Raw genomic sequence first — 16038 nt, 5'->3', positions numbered from 1 at the left:
AAAACCTGTACTGTAGTGACAGGGAATATTTGAAAGAAGCGGGATTCAGATTTCATGTGAAAAACATTTGTTTTGATGACCCCAATTGTATTCCATTGAGGTTTTTAACTGGTCTCAAAAAAGAAAAACTTTTTTGAATGTTGAGCGGGCTTGGCCAGTTGATTTTAAGTTCATTTTTTTGTTATTCTTAAATCACAAAAAAAAAAAAATTTAAAACCCTTGATCATAATGTCAAATAAAAAGCATTTTTTAAATTATAAAAAAAGGGATTTTGGAAGTCTAATTTTTTTAAAAAATTTAAAAGAACTGTAATTAAAAGAAATTTTTTTGGTAAGTGTGAAAATTTTTTAACTAGCAAATGTAAAAAACTTTTGAAAATAAGGGGTGGAGAGGGAATTTTAAAAGCTCGGGCCCTTTCCCATCACCTCATTTTTTTATTTTTTGGTCCTTCTTTTGGACTTTTCCCAAAACAGTCGCCATCCCCTGATGTCAATTTTTGATGTCCCTGATTTTTTTCTTCTAGACTCTTCTTTTCAGACATCAGCCCCTTTTAAAGGTCCTCAAAAGAAAATCAGCAGTGACGGTAAAGCTGGTGAGTCTGCATCGGCGGAAAAGGCACAGCGGATAAAAATTCTGTAAAAGGGAAAAGAGGGAAATGAAAAAAAAAAAAAGAAAGGTTTTTTGGGAGGCTTTTCCCTGGGGTTAAAAAGGGATCTTTGTGGTGAACAGTTGACGCCTTTAGGAGTAAAAAGGTGATTAAAACACTACAAAAAGCGTCTCCAGCCCTGGTAATACTTGAAACGTTTCGGTTTCCCTGCGTTTTCCCCGGGTCATGTGGCGTCACCCTGTTTTTCCCTCCCCTGGTGTTGGGGGGGGAATATCTGTGGGGGAAAGGTGACCCGCTTTTACTTTTGGGTTAATTCAAATATCAAAATTGCTTGAATTTAATTTTTTTTTTTTGGGGAAATTAAAAAAATATGATTTTTAAAAAGAATTTTTGGGTTTTTGGTTTTTGGGGAATGGGGCATTTCATTTTCTTTTATATCTTTTTATTAACTTTTTTTTTGGGCAAAAATTTTTTCTTTTTCCCGGGACTTTTTAAAGTTTTTAATTGTTTTTGGGGAGCAGTTCATGATTATTTCATTTAAATTGATCTATTTATGTGGCCCGGGCCTTTTGGGGAAGGTAGTCTCTTTGTTGTCCACCCAAGGGGTTGTATGGACGAACTCAAAAATTTTTGTTTTTTTGTGTTTTTTTTTTCTTACATTTCAATCGGTTAACAAATATGAACAGAAAAAGGGGCTCCAGTGTTGTTGCCCTTTTTTTTTTTATGGGTTTGCCCAAAGCTTCAGAGGTTCGGGGGAGTCAAAGCCCAACGGGCGTGAGCGTCCAAAAAGTTTACACGAAGGTGGGGCTTTTCATTCATTTTTTTGGCTATTTATGAACAAAATTTCTTTTTCAGTTTACAAATTTTATCTATGACAAAATTTTACCTTTGGTATCATTTTAAATTGGCAGGTAAGGGGACTGGGGGTGCATTGGGCAGGGGGGTGAAGGGGGCTTACCTTTAAAAACAAAATTAAACTTTTTAGAAAATTTAAAAATGGAAGACTTTCACATCTTTTAATAAAATTATACAAGCCCCGGGGCTAGAAACTGTACGATGATCAACACGGGTCCCCAGGGGCACCCCACCCTCAAGCGGGCAATTGAAAGAAAAAGGGGGAGGCTGGGTTATATAAACCCACTATGGGCCAGGAGGAATTTCAGTAACCTGCAAAAAAACACCACGGTGAGCCCAAATCAGGGTATTGTTTGCATTTTTTTGTCCCAGATTAAAAAAAATGCCCCTAACAAACAAAGCTCAAAGACAAAAACCGAAATGGCTGTGGGGTCCCCGGGCCCGGCAGAAAATGCTAAAGGGGTTTGAATCTCTCAGTTTAAAAAACGTAGGAAAACTCAAGTTTTTAAAAAGATATGAAAAAGGGGCCCTTGTCATCTTTTTAAAAACATCACTTTTTTAATTTTTCCTTTAAAAGGTGAATTTTTCACTTTGGAAGACCTTAAATCATGGAACAAGTTTTTAATGGTCCAGATGAAAACAACAACTTTTTTATGTTTTTTTTAAAAATGTGAAAAGACTTTTGTTTGGGCTGTTTGGGCCTGTTCTTATCATGTTGTAAAAACCCCCCAAGATCTTTTGACTTTTTCCTTTAAATGTTCCCCGGGGTCCCGGGGTTATCTGGGGGCCTCTCCCCAAAAGTGGATGTGGTCCTTTTTTCAGGCCCTTTCCCAGCTCAGCATATCCCCTTTCAGCTCTCGATCTCCTTTTCCCAGTGGCTCCGGGGCTCCTTAAACCCTTCTTTTCTCCTTCTCTTGTTCTCTGATCCTCTCAGCCCACTTTCCTGTAGACCTTTTTCCAATAAAATGAATGGTCGGTAAGTCTTCTATTTCCTCTAATTCTCTTTTTTTACAGAACCTGTTGGTTTAAAAAAAGACTTTAAATTACCACCAAATAACAACCACCAGTCAAAAGAATTTTATTTGGGGTTTTTTAAAGTGTTTGGGGGAAAATTTAAATAAGGGGGAAACCCCTGGGTGGGGCCCCCAATTATGGAAAGTGCTGGGTGGCACCCTTTTACCAGTCCTCCCTTTTGGGGCCCCAAGAAGGATGGCATGATGTATGTTTTTTCTGAACATGAAAGGGGGTCAAAGCTAGGGGAGCAAAGGTGGGTTATACCCTGAGGCTCTCCCCTTCCCCTTATATTGGCCCAAGTAAGACTAAGGAGAATGGGGTTTAATTTTTTTTAAACCCTTTTGGGTTGTGGAGGGAAGGGGTCAGGATGGGTGGCATTTAAACAGAGGAGCAAAAATGTGGGTTTAGCATGTGTCAATTTAATTATTGGAGCTAATTTTAAACAAAATTCAGTGAGCAGTCAGCATGAGCTTGGAGGGGACTGGGGTCTCCCGTTTCTTTAAAGTAGGAATTCTATTGGGACACAACAAAAGCCACAACCCCTAGAAGCATAAAACTACAGAGGCTGGCTTTTCCAGGACGGCTCCCCCTTCAGTCCTGCCCTTCCCCCAATGTCACCTCTGTGGGGATTGGACTTCCGAGTTGAGTGGGATTTTGAACTGAACTAGGAAGACACACTTGGTGGTGGAATAGTTTTTAATTTTACTTTTTAGGACAGTAGAGGGGTGCTAGACCATTTAAATTTTGATTATGAACCTAAAAAAGCAAAAAAAACTGCTCATCAAAATGAAAAAGAACAGAAAATGTGTTTTAATACTGTTTTGGGAAATCCTAAAGAAAGGATAAAAGGAAAGTCCTCAATTCAGGCGGCTTGGGCCCCTAATGGGAAGCAATCCTGGACGGTGTGCCAGTCCTTTCATGGCAGGCCCTCAAAACCCACACGGGAATCATAAAGGGGCCCCTTTTTGGTCAATGGCAATTTAAATGGACAATGGGTTGTATTATGGCGAATGGGAAAAGAAGGGTAACCTACCCCAAAAGGACGTGATGGGCAGTGGATCAGAGGGCAGCAGAAAAGGCCCCCTGGACCACCCCCTATCCTGTGTCAAAAAAAATTAAAAGCTGGTGGAGATGCACACACAATCAATTATTGGGGGCACCTTAAGTTTCTGGTTAATAAAAAGGGAGCCCTGGAAAGCAGTGAAATTAAAAGGAGGACAAAAACAGCATATTTTTTTTGTCCCCCTTTTTTCCCCTACGCCTTTTACCAGTGAAGTCCTGAAGCTCTCCTGTTTTTTTTTTATTTGGCCCTTCTTTAAATATGAAGTATTTTTTAACCCTCCCCTTCCCATCTGTTCCACGCCCCCTGTCTCCTCCAGTGTCTTCTCCCCCCAAGCCCGTTTCCTAAGCGTCCCCCCAGCGTTTCTGTTTGTAGACAAAAGGAAGACACACTTGGTTTAGCGAGTTCAACGCCCCTTTTGATTTCATTATTTCTTTCTAAGTCTGCCCCTTTCTTTTTTATGTTTGGTGACACGACTAATGACTTTTCTCACACTTGCCCATGTTGACACAGAAAGGGTGAACACAAGTTTAATTTAAAAAAATAAAGCAAAAGGTCAAAAAAAAGGTTTAATGTGACAAACTGAAGTTTGGAGTTTGGGCGAAGAAAAAAAGACTTTTTAAAGGCACACTGGTTTTGTATCCGTAGATCTTGGTTTAAGGGGAAAGACTAAAAGGGTTATTTTTTTAAACTTCTTTTTCCCTGGTGTCCCCAAAAAGTTATCATTGGAAAGGTTATGTGTAAATTCTACATTTTTTGACACCTAATTTTCAAATTTTTTTTAAAAATTGTTAAAGGGGTTTGACTTTTTTTTTGAAACTTTACCCAAGGCAAAAACCTTTTTTGGGAACTGTGGGGTATCGTGATGGATTTGAGCCCACACCCTCAGGGTTTTTGGTCAAAAACCTTAAACCCCAACCCTCCCCTAAACAGCTTTAGTTTTTTTCCCGGGTGCCATTTTTTTTTTCCTCTAAACATAGCCATTTTTTTTTCCTTCCCAATTTGGGGGACCCTTTTGGGGGTTTGGCCCTCAGAGGGCTGATGCCGACTCATGGGGGCCGGGCCCGGGGCCTCCCCACCCCCGGTTTCCCCCCTCTGCTTAAAAATCCGGGGGAAGGGGGCTGCACAATACCCCCCTCCCTCCTTTAGCGGGTTTTTGCCCAATTTACAGTTATTCCCAAACCCCTCCGCAACCCTAAAAAATTTAAAGGGAAAAATTCTTAAAAACATATAAAAAAGGGGGGGAGCCCCAGTGCTATTACATTTGGCGGTTTTGGGGGCTCTCCCAGCTTTTTAATCATTTTTTTTCAACCAAAATTCCCCCCGTGGGTCGTCAATGAACTCAAAAGGGTAAATCGGGGGGTTGGGGAAATAAAGAGGGAAAAAAGAACAGGGAATTTGACAGTATTAAAGAGATGAGGGAATTATGGACTAAACTTTTTAAATTTGGGGGCTGATAAAAGGTAAAATTTTTAGTTTCCCTGTTTGGGAGTTTTGAAAAGGGAAGGGAAAAGGAGGGGGGGTACTTATTTTGTGGTTTTTTTAGGCCCTTAAAATTTAAAGGGGGAAAAGAGGAGGATGAGTCAGAATCCTCCCAGGTTAAGCTAAATAAAAGAAACCCAAGAGATGTGTTTATGGGTTTTACACCCCCACTATGCCCGGGAAATTTCGAAAAGCATATAGCATTTAAAAAAAATAAGAGATGTCAAAAAGGATGTTAGTAATCAGGGAAACGTAAATGTCCAGTATTGGGGAAAGCTCCACCAAAATAAAAAAGGAATCAGAAATGTTTTTGGGGCGGGTGACTTTTTTCTCCCCCAGTTTTTCTCGAGCCCCAACCGCCCAATGGGTTAAAAAAAAAAATATTAAAAAGGCCCAAAAAAAAGAAAAAAAAACCAAAAATGTTAGTGAGCCCAAACAAACATCAAGAAGGTTTGCAGAAAAATGACAAAAAAAATGGGGAAAAAAAACCCTGGGGGACACAAGGGAGAAATCTTTTGGAAACAAAAGGAACCTTTGAAAAATTTTTCCCCGGGGGTTTAAAAAGAAAAGAAAAAAAGGGGAATTCTCTTGAAAAAGAAAAAAACACACTTTGGCCCATAGATTTTAAAACAGATCAGTAAAGATTTGCGGTTTTGGGGAAAAAAAAAAAAACCCCAAAAGGACTTAAGGGGAAATTTTCCCAAATTTTTAGAAAGCAAAAAAGGCTCATCCATAAACTCTTTTTTGGCGTTTTTTGCTGAGCGTGTTTCCCTCTAAATTTTTCCCCTTTTATTAAAACCTCACTGCAAATTATTATCATTTTTGTTGATGGTTTGTTTTTTAATATTCATAAAGATGTGAAATTCACACCTTTAAAAAATTTTCGCCTGCTGGACTTGGGGGGGTTTTTCGCGAAATGTTTAAAGGGGTTAAAGTCCACCTCCCCGGGTCAGACTTTTGGGGCCATTATCAGTGGGGGTGTTGACATTGAAAATTTTTTTAGTCAATCAATAAAACAACATTTATTTAAAAGCACATATTCTTCAAAAAAAATGTAGCTAAAAAGTGCACAAAAATAAAAAATAAAAAAAATAAAAGACACAATAAAAAAATAAACATAAGTCAACATTTTTAAAAAGGAATAAGAGAAAGGTCAGAGGGGCCCCAAGGGTTGGAAAAAAAAAAAAAATCTCAAAGGCTGGAAAAAAAAAAATTTTGGGGGTTTTCCAGACCACGGGGACCACCCAGCCCCCTCTGGGCAATCTCCCAAACCCAATAAGTAAAACAGTCCTTTTTGTTTTTAGGGTTTTTCATGGGGACCCCCCAAATGATGATGGTCCGTGACTTCCCTTTCCAGTCCATAATTTGGTCCCACCATGATGCTTTAAAATGGGGTTTGGGGGGTAGGGCCCCCACCAAACGGAAAAAAAAAAAAGAGAAAAGGGGGTCATTTGGTTTTGGAGCCACTGTGAATAGTTTTTATGATGAATATAACATACAAGTATAAAAGGTTAAAGTTAAATTTAAATTTAAAAGTAAAAATTAAAAAAAGGGCCATGTTAAAATAATGTATTTTCAGCGGTTTTTGGCCTCACAAACCCCGGCAAATTTCCTAGGCAGGCTTTAAAATTTTTAAATTTCCCAACAGCAAAAGGCCCGCCTCACCCCCCTTTTTTTTTAAAAATTTTGGTTTTTTTGGAATTATAAAGGAACCTTTTCAGGATCGGGGGAAACGATTTGGAATAAAACTTAAAGGCTTTTTCCCGATTTCTTCCCCTTGGATGAAGGTGTTTTAAAAAATTAATAATAATACAAATTTACTCTACTATATCTACTACTTCTGCTACTAAATAATAATAATTTTTTAATATTAATAAAATGACCTCTGATCAAAAATTGGGTGGTGATTACAAAAAAACTTATTAAGGTGAGATCATCTGTCTACAACACTGCACGGGGTTGTTTTAGGAATCTTAGATTTAAATTCAAAAAACAATACAACCCCGGTGAAAACGTGTCTCAACAAGTCTCTTAACTCTTTGGGGGTGGATGACAGTTTTTGTTGAGAGGGGGGGTTGAGGTGGGTAATAAACTGAAAAGCGGGGACCAAACCCACCATTGTTTTTTTGTTCTGCTCTATTTGCTAAAAAGGAAAGTTAATTTTGTTGGGGGGAATGGAATTCCCTGCACTCCGTAAAAAGCAAAGAGGGGAATCAAAAGTGAAGGGGAAAAACCAAAATACTCCATGGAGGGCTTTTTGAAATTTTATTCGAGTTGGACCCCCGATTGTAATGAAAGGGTCAAAAAATGTGGGTACATCAGCTGATCTGGTCTGAACACTTTAATTTCGGCACCTACAGGGGGTTTCCCTGGGATGCCCACCCCCCAACAGCGGGGGGTTTATTAAAGCAGATTGCATGGCTTTTCCAGGGACCACTGCCCCTGCACCGCCCCCGGAAAAAACCCCCGTCAGCCTGCCAAAATTCCCAACCAGCTGTTCTGGTGGTTTGCGCCCCACCATCTACTAAAAAGCACGTGATTTTCCCAAAATGATAAATTTGGTTTAAAAAGCCAGAAGTCTGTCCCAATTAACATAAAATGACTCTTGAGAACCTAACTAAAAAGGGACTGTTTCTTTTTATTTTAGGTAGAATGACCAGAGGGACTGGGGGGGCCCGGGCCCGGGGAACCCCAAAATTTTATTTTTCCCCACCCGCCCGGGTTTTTTTTGTTTTTCTCTTACCCCGGCCGGCCCTTTTCTCTTTTTCTATGTTTTTTTATTTTGCCGTTTTTTTTTAATTTGTCTTTTTTTTCTATTCTTCTTTCAAAGCCCCTTTTTGACTTTTTTTGGGTTTTTCAAAAAATTTTTTTTTTTTAAAAAATACCTCGGGCCTGAATCCCCCAATAAAAATCTTTGTACCCACTTATGGGCCTGTTTCTGTGAATCCCAAAAACCCCCTAAACCCAAGCCTAAAAACTTTCCCTTCTCCACATTTCCTCGGCGGGCCCCCTCATCTCCCAAATCCACGCCAACAAACACTGGGGGCCGGACCCCCAAATTCCCAAACACAGAGCTTTTTGGACCCCACAGGGCCGTCTGTAATGTCATTGGCAGTTTGGGGGGCCATGTTTTATATCCCCTTCCCTATCCCCACAACTGCCTTTTTCTGGACAGGGGGCCGGGGAATTGGGCCAAAAGTAACTTGCCTGCCCCTCTAATGTCCTAGAGGGAAAAAATGCATACTTTATAAAAAATTGAAATTTTTAAAAGTTGGGCAATCTCTAAAAGTATTTTTTCCCCAAAAAGTAGACACTATTTTTTATTAATTGTTAAGTTGTAAGAGTTAAGTAAGAGGATTTAAAAAAGCTCATGTTATATATATATATATATATATATATATATTTTTTTTGATGGGGATTCTTTTTAAAAAGTGTTACAAAAAAAAATTTTTTGGGCCCATCCCATAAAAATTGATAAAAATCAAAGCACGATTCAAAGTCTAAAAATAAAAAAAAAATTTTCCTGGTAAAAATGGGGCTTTATAGGGGGAAGGATTAGGGGAAAATGGTTGGGCGGAAATTTTGGTTAAAAAACCCGGAAAACCTCATAAAGGAGGGGGGCCTTGAAGGGGAATTTGGGATGGGGGGGAGGCGTACCCGGGGTTTGGCCCCGGAAAGTGGCGTCGTCGCGGTTTTGGAATCCAAAAGGGGGAGGGTTTTTTTTTTTTGGGGTTTTCCTGGGGGAAAAAGGGGTTGGGAAAAGTGCGTGACAACCCTCTATCCTGATTTTTCCTCCCCTTTTAAAGCTCTTACACTGCCCCCCCTTGTACAGGGGCCGCCCCCTCAGCCCACCCCCCTTTTCGGGGGGGCTGACCTCACCGAAAAGGTGGACCCAAGGAGAGCATCGGGGTTTGGTTTGAAAAAGGAAACCCTTTTCACGTTTAAATGAACGAAGCAATAAGGTTGAAGTTTCCCAAAAACCCCCAAAAAAATTGATAAGGGTTAGTCTCTGATGAAGGACACCCCTGTAAATGTTGATCCCCCCGGGAAACTCCCCCCCCAGTAGGGTGTTCCTCAAAGGCGGGGAACCCCACTTAATCCCCCAAGGCTTCTCGGTCCCTGCAGCATGCTGGTCCCCGGTCCAGCAGTTTCCCAAAAGGGTACATAACGGTGTTCAGCACCACCCGGGGCGTGGCTAAACCCGGGGCCCCCAAGCCTGTCCCGATCGTGGTAAAAAGTGGAAAAGGAATAGAAAAATCGGAGATGTAAAACGGGTGCTGGGGGAGGAAACTTTAAGTCCCCAAATGCTTTCTCCGGAACCCATCCCCATTTTGCACCCCGGCCCTTGTTCCCCACCCTTACACCCCCAAGGGCCTTCCGGGGATAATTTGAAATTTTCCTGCCCAAACCGTCCCCTCCAGATAAATTTTTCCCACAATTCCCCGGGAAAAATGCAAAAAACCAGTAGGCAGAATGAAAAATTCCAGGAATAAATGTTTTTAGATGGAAAAGGAAACCCCCAAGACAAATGCCCCAAATTTCCTCCCCCCCCAACAACCCCCAACCCCAAACAAAAATATATATATAAAAACCCCCTCCTTTCCAAAACATATAACACACCCCACACGGAAAAATGTGAAACAGAATGATGGGAACTTGATTGACGTGAATAACTGTCCTGAATCTGGTTCTGATTAAAAAAAAAATTTTGTGATTTTCCGATTTTTTGGAACAACCTCCACGTGTTTTCCTCGGGCGGGGCGGGGTAAATTCAAACCCGGGGTTTGAAAGGGTTTTTCCCGGGGGTGAAAAAAAAACCGGATCGGCCCCGGTAAAGGGTAAAAACAAGTTGTAGTTGTGAATGGGTTGGTTCCCTCTTTCTCTCTCTCCCCCGGGTGCTATTTCCCCCCTCGTCTCCTTTTTTTCTCCAAAAATAGTCGGGGCCCGGAATTGGATTGTTAATACCGGGGGTCTTTCCAGATTAGAAATTTGAAAACTCCCCCTTTTCCCCTTTCCTTTTTCGGGGACCGGTTTAACTAACATTCAAGGGGAAAAAGGGCAAAAGACACAGGGCTTTTTAAACACTATGTGGCACCGCTACAACTTTTAAAGGTGCTCGCTTTCTGTCAAATTAGATAAGGCGCAGCAATTTCTGAGAAATGAGGTACAAACACGATAGTAACCTGCCAATCCCAAAATGCTTGTACGCTTATTCATCGGACGGGCCAATTAAGAATGGCATCAATTTTGGAACATTGTGGTTTAACAACACCCTCCTACTAGGTAGCCCAAATATTTGGCTTTCTTAATCCAAAAAACATTTCTTGGATTAATTCAAGACCAGCAGTCGCTAGCGTGGAGAGTATTGTTTAACCTGCCATACATGATCCTTCCACGTGCTGGAATAAATGACCACATCATCTAGGTAGGCAGCACTATATGAATTGTGGGGCCTTAGCAGTGTGTCTACCAGACGTTGGAAGTAGCTGGTGCCCCGCAAGCCAAAAGGAAGGACCCTGTACTGCCAATGTCCACAGTACTAAAAGTGTTTTTCTTTGGAGTCCGCTAAGGAATTTGCCAATTACCCTTTCGTCATGTCAAGAGTAGTTAGGAATTGAGCGTTCCCCAACCGATCAAGTAAATCATCTCCGCGCATGGGATATGCATCAAATTTAGAGACCTGATTAAGTCCGAAAGTCATTACAAAACCTCCACACCCATCAGGTTTAGAAACTAAGACAATTGGACTAGACCAAGGGCTATGGCTTTCCTCAATAACCCCTAATTCTAGCATTCGCCTAATTTCCAACTCTACTTCCGCTTTCTTTGCCTCCGGAGCCTATAAGGTCTCTCTCTGACAATCACTCCAGGGTTAGTAATATCATGAACAATCAACGAGTACGTCCTGGTATCTCGTCCACAACTTTAGGGACAGACAAGATAGCCGTCTCGAGATCTTGTCGTTGTTTGAATGTCAAATCGGGGCCAAAATTAAGGTGGGCACATGACATAAAAAGAGAACGAGGCTGATTGGACGGAGGGATCAGGTTCCCTGTCCTTCCATGGTTTCAGCAAATTAATTTGATATACTCGTTCAGTAGGTCGCCGATTAGGTTGTTTAACCAAATAATCAGCGAGACCTTTTCTTTCTTTAATTTCATAAGGGCCTTGCCAATGTGCTAACAACTTTGAATGAGAAGTTGGGACGAGTACCATCACACGATCACCGGGACAAATTCGAATGGTGGTGTTTCGTTATAATAACGGGACTGCGCTGCTTGTGCCTTTTCCAAATTTTCTTTTAGAATAGGTCTGATTTTCTCTAGTCTATCGCGTAATTGCGCGATATATTCAAGAATATTTGAAGTTGGGAGGACCTCCTCTTCCCATCCTTCTTTTAACATATCCAAAAGCCCTCTGGGTTGTCTTCCATATAATAATTCAAAGGGAGAGAAACCAGTAGAGGTCTGAGGGACTTCCCAATAAGCAAACAAAACGAGAGGAAGCAACTGATCCCAGTTTCTTCCATCCTCGTTAACTACCTTGTGTAACATCTGTTTCAAAGTTTGATTGAAACGTTCTACCAACCCGTCAGTTTGGGGATGATAGACAGACGTTTTCAGATGTTTTATTCGGAGTAATTTGGCTACTTCCTGAACGTCTCCGAGTGAAAGGAGTCCCTTGGTCCGTTAAAACCTCTTTGGGGATCCCAACACGAGCGAATATCCCTACTAATTCCGTGCGATGTTTTTGTATTAGCTGGCGCAATGGAACAGCTTCCGAAAGCGAGTGGCATAATCTACTAGCACCAAAATATATTTAAAACCTTTTAACGAGGGTTCCAATGGTCCCTACGAGATCGATACCGACTCCTTCAAAAGGGATATCAATAAGGGGAAGGGGAACGAGAGGAGCTCGCGTCCTTCTAGGAATCTGGCGAAGTTGACACTCAGGACAGGAAGCGCAAAATCGCCGGACCTCCTCGTTAATTCCCGGCCAATAGAATCGGAGCTTTATTCTCTCTAACGTTTTTTCGGAGCCTAAGTGGGCTCCTAGAAGGTGAGGCGTGTGCTAATTCACACACCTTTCGCCGAAAAGTGCGTGGAATTAACAACAACGTTTGCACTTCTCCCTCGTGTTCTGCCACTCTATATAATAATTCGTTTTTAAGTACAAAGAACGGCATCGGTGGCATGGGATCCAGGGTTGTATAACCCTCGGTAGATACTACTGCATTCCTAATATTTTTTAAGGAATCATCGTTCCATTGTTCCCTTTAAAAGACGATGGTGTTAATAGAAATTGAGCAGTTAAATCTTGTATAGGGTCTTGTGCGACCTTAAGTGGTGGTTTCTGTCTCCCGCCTTCTGCGTTAACTGCACTGGTTCCGCAGAGGTCGATGGGACATCAATTTCTTCACATTGGGTACCCGTATGGGTCCGTGCTACTACTGGGACATGGCGTGGAGGCAGTCGGAGCAGTATTCTCCATTACTAAGCCTAAATGTTTCTTAGGTACAGTTACGTTATTACCGCTGGTAATTATTCCAGTCTCTACCCAATATAACTGGAAAAGGGGGATCCGGTAATACAGCCATGGCCATGCTCGTTAGGTGATGATTCACTGATATTACACATCTGGCCGTTTTATAATACCTGATATCCCCATGAATACATTTTAGACTAGTTTTTATCCTAGTCCACTGTTGCGGTAAAACGAAACGGGTGGCAACAATGGAAATGTTACTCCCGGAATCAAACATTGCTCTTACCTTCCTGCCATTTATAATAACTGCACCTGTATATGGAAGAGATAAAGGATTAGTCACAGTGGCACAATACCTTTCTCCCTTAACTAATGAGCAATCCATGGCTCGATGGTACAGTTGGGGACAGATGTCCAATCTCCCACACTTGAAACAGCGGGGAAGACTAGCACCTCTGTCCCGCTACTGACGGCAGGCTCGGGAGCTTGTCGGGTGGGCTCAGGAGTTGCCCCACGTGCCTGTTGGGTTCGAGAGAACCGCTCTGATTTCCCTGATTTGCAAGCCGCCCAGTGACGCCTGTGATCTGGATTAAGGAGTCCATGTCCTCAAAATTATGTTTCTGGACTTGCTGGGCGATATGGTCAGGGAGGGCATGCACAAAAGTTTCACAAGCGAGAAGTTCTGCCATTTTATGTGAATTATTAATATCGGGCGTAGCCAGCGACATACTTTTCCCCAGGCTTCAAAGCCCTGGGTTCTTATGGTCTCTCGGGATCAAACTGCCACTCCCTCCATTCTCTCGCCTGCTGTTCCGGAGATACGCCGTAGCGCTTGAAGACCTCCTTTTTTAGAGCGTCATAATCAGCTGCCTGCTCCTCAGTTAGATCATAATAGGCTCTCTCGCGCCGCTCCTTCAGGTAGGGAGCCAGTATGTAGCCCATTCCGACCTGGCCATGCGTTCGCTTAGCGATACGCTCGAAAATCAAAAAGTATGTCTCATGTCATCCGACTCTGTTAGTGTAGCTATAGCAACAGGTGGTGGCCGGCGACCTCCGTCCGTGCACCTGCAGTAGCAGCAGCAGCAGCGCTGGCTTCTGCTACTTGGGTCCTTGTTTCACCCATCTGTAGCTTCAGGGTTTGCAGATCGTCATGATGGTGCTCAGAATGGTATTAAGGTCCTGTTCTTCCGACATCTTTAAACTGACGAGAACAATCCTGTCACTACGCCAATGTGATGAGGATTCTTCTTTAAAAGAATATTACACAAACAAAAAAAGTTTTGGGGACCGTCCCCATATATTGTCGTCAGACAATCAAAGAAAACACGATTCAAAGTCTCAAAATAAAACAATGAACAATTTCTTGAGTCAAAATGGCGACTTTATAGAGGGAAGGATTATGGGACAGGAAATGGTTGGCAGAAGTGGAGTTGAAAACAGGAACCGGAAACAACGCCATCAGGATGGGACGGAAGTGAGGTGAATTGATGGAGCGGAAGTGACGTCATCATGGTGGGCCGGAAGTGACATCGTCGGCCATTTTGGAATCGGAAGTGGAGGAGTTATTTTTCTTCCAGTTTTCTGTTGGGCAAAAGAGATTCAGGTAAGTACCCGCGTGACAACCCTCTATCTCGCGATGTTTCACTCACCTTTAGGCTCTTTGACTGCCTCCTAATCGCACATGTGTGACAATATATATATATATATACTGTATATATTGTGAACCCGGCCCGACACAGACAGTAGGACATGCTGTTCATCAAAACCACCACATGTTTGTTATTCACAATATATACAATGATTTGGTCACTCAGACCCAGTCCACTAGTGCACAAAACCCCAATACTTAGTCCTGGCCACAAATGCCTGCTCTTCGGGCCGCCTCCACACTCTCCCTCATGCCTCGTCCTCTTCCACCCGACTCTATCCTTGAATGAAGGGAGACGGCCCCTTTATACAGGACCCGGATGAGCCCCACGTGTGTCCGCATTCCTCCCTCTAGCCACGCCCCAGCATGGCGGAAGTGCGCTGTCCTCCCGCTGCTCTCCGGCGCCGTCTAACTTCCCCACAGCACTTCCTGGTGTGGCGGAAGTGCTGGTGTAACAGGTCCCCAAGGCATTGGGCGCCTCCTGGCGTGACCACGGGCCCCTACAGGGTGGAGCTTCCATGCCTTGTACCCGTGGCCCCAGAGCAACCAGGAAGGCACCCCACGCGATCCAGGGTGGGCGCAGACCCACATCCGGTCCCTCATGGTGTCCCGGCTGGGTCATGGACCCTGGCATCCCTGACACCGTCCCACAGCCAGCCAAGACCACTCGGGGAAAGAGCGCCTGTCCCACGAGGGCAGCGCCAGCCCCAAGGGGGTCCTACTTCAGGATAGCCGGGGTCCGGTCCTGCTCCCCAAGCAGGGGACAGGGGCGGAGACACGCCTGAGAGCACCACCACTTGGTGCCCTCTGCGCCGCACAGGTTGCACTCCCCTCTTACCGGGCACCCTGGGGCCTCCTGCTCGCATCCCCTCCGAGGCCTCTGCCTTTGGTCAGAGTTGCTCGCTCCCTTGCAGCCTCCTCCAGCCGTAGCGGCACCCGTGCACCAGCAGAGAGATCCTTCCGCAGACGGTCCAACATCAGAGGGCAGATCCCAGCAGAAGGGGGTCCTACTGCATGCCTGGGGTCCATCCCTACAAAAAGAGAACACAGGGTCAGAACTGCTACCAAGGCACTCTTCCTGTGCACACACGGGCAGCGTTATCCACTCCAATCGGCACCCCGGCACTTGCCAGTTCGGCACCCTCTCTGCGCTTCGTGTCCTCTTAACGATGGAATCGCCGGCACCGCCTCTGCGCTCTCTCCGCCTGGCCTCAGGGATTCCCTCTGCCCTGCAGAGGGCGTCCAGCACCGGACAGCAAGTGCACCCAGCACCGCGTTCCAACCTATCGGAGATACCGGTACCCAGCCTGCCATTCATCCTGTCACTCTGGGACGCCCCGACGGTTTGAGACTACTTACTGCAAAGAAAGAGCCTCTTTCCCGTCTACGTCCCTACAGTGCTGCGCGAGACCGTGGCCGACTCGCGGCGGAGGGCGCTAGGACCCAGGGCACTCAGCAGCCTGTGTCCAGGCAGCATCCTCACAGACTCCCCCTCGCCGCACGCGCAGCCTGCTATACCCCGCACCTCCTGTCGGAGGGCTGCTTACTTGCAGCTGATCCTTAACATCACAGCCATGTTCAGAAGACCCTCCCGCATGCTGCACGGAGTCGGTTGTACTCACCGTCTCCGCCAGTATCTCCCCCGGCTGGAGATTCCAGCGTCACACCGTCCCTGTTGTTGCTAACGCCTTCAGCGCCCGCGAGCGCCTCTCCAGTACCAGCACATCAGCCTGGAGGGCACGAAGTACTCTGCAGTAAATGCTCAGCGGGCTGAAGGCACGCCCAGCTCCGCCAGAGCAGCCGGTAAAGACAGGAAGTTAACCGACGCCGGAGCCTACCTGTCTGTCAGCCTCTGACGCCGCCACTTCCTGTGGGCCTTCTCCTCCC

The sequence above is a fragment of the Polypterus senegalus genome, unplaced genomic scaffold (genome assembly GCF_016835505.1).
Source record: "Polypterus senegalus isolate Bchr_013 unplaced genomic scaffold, ASM1683550v1 scaffold_5736, whole genome shotgun sequence".
Lineage (NCBI taxonomy): Eukaryota > Metazoa > Chordata > Cladistia > Polypteriformes > Polypteridae > Polypterus > Polypterus senegalus.
The sequence above is the reverse complement of the archived record's forward strand: the minus strand, read 5'-3'. Positions refer to the sequence as shown.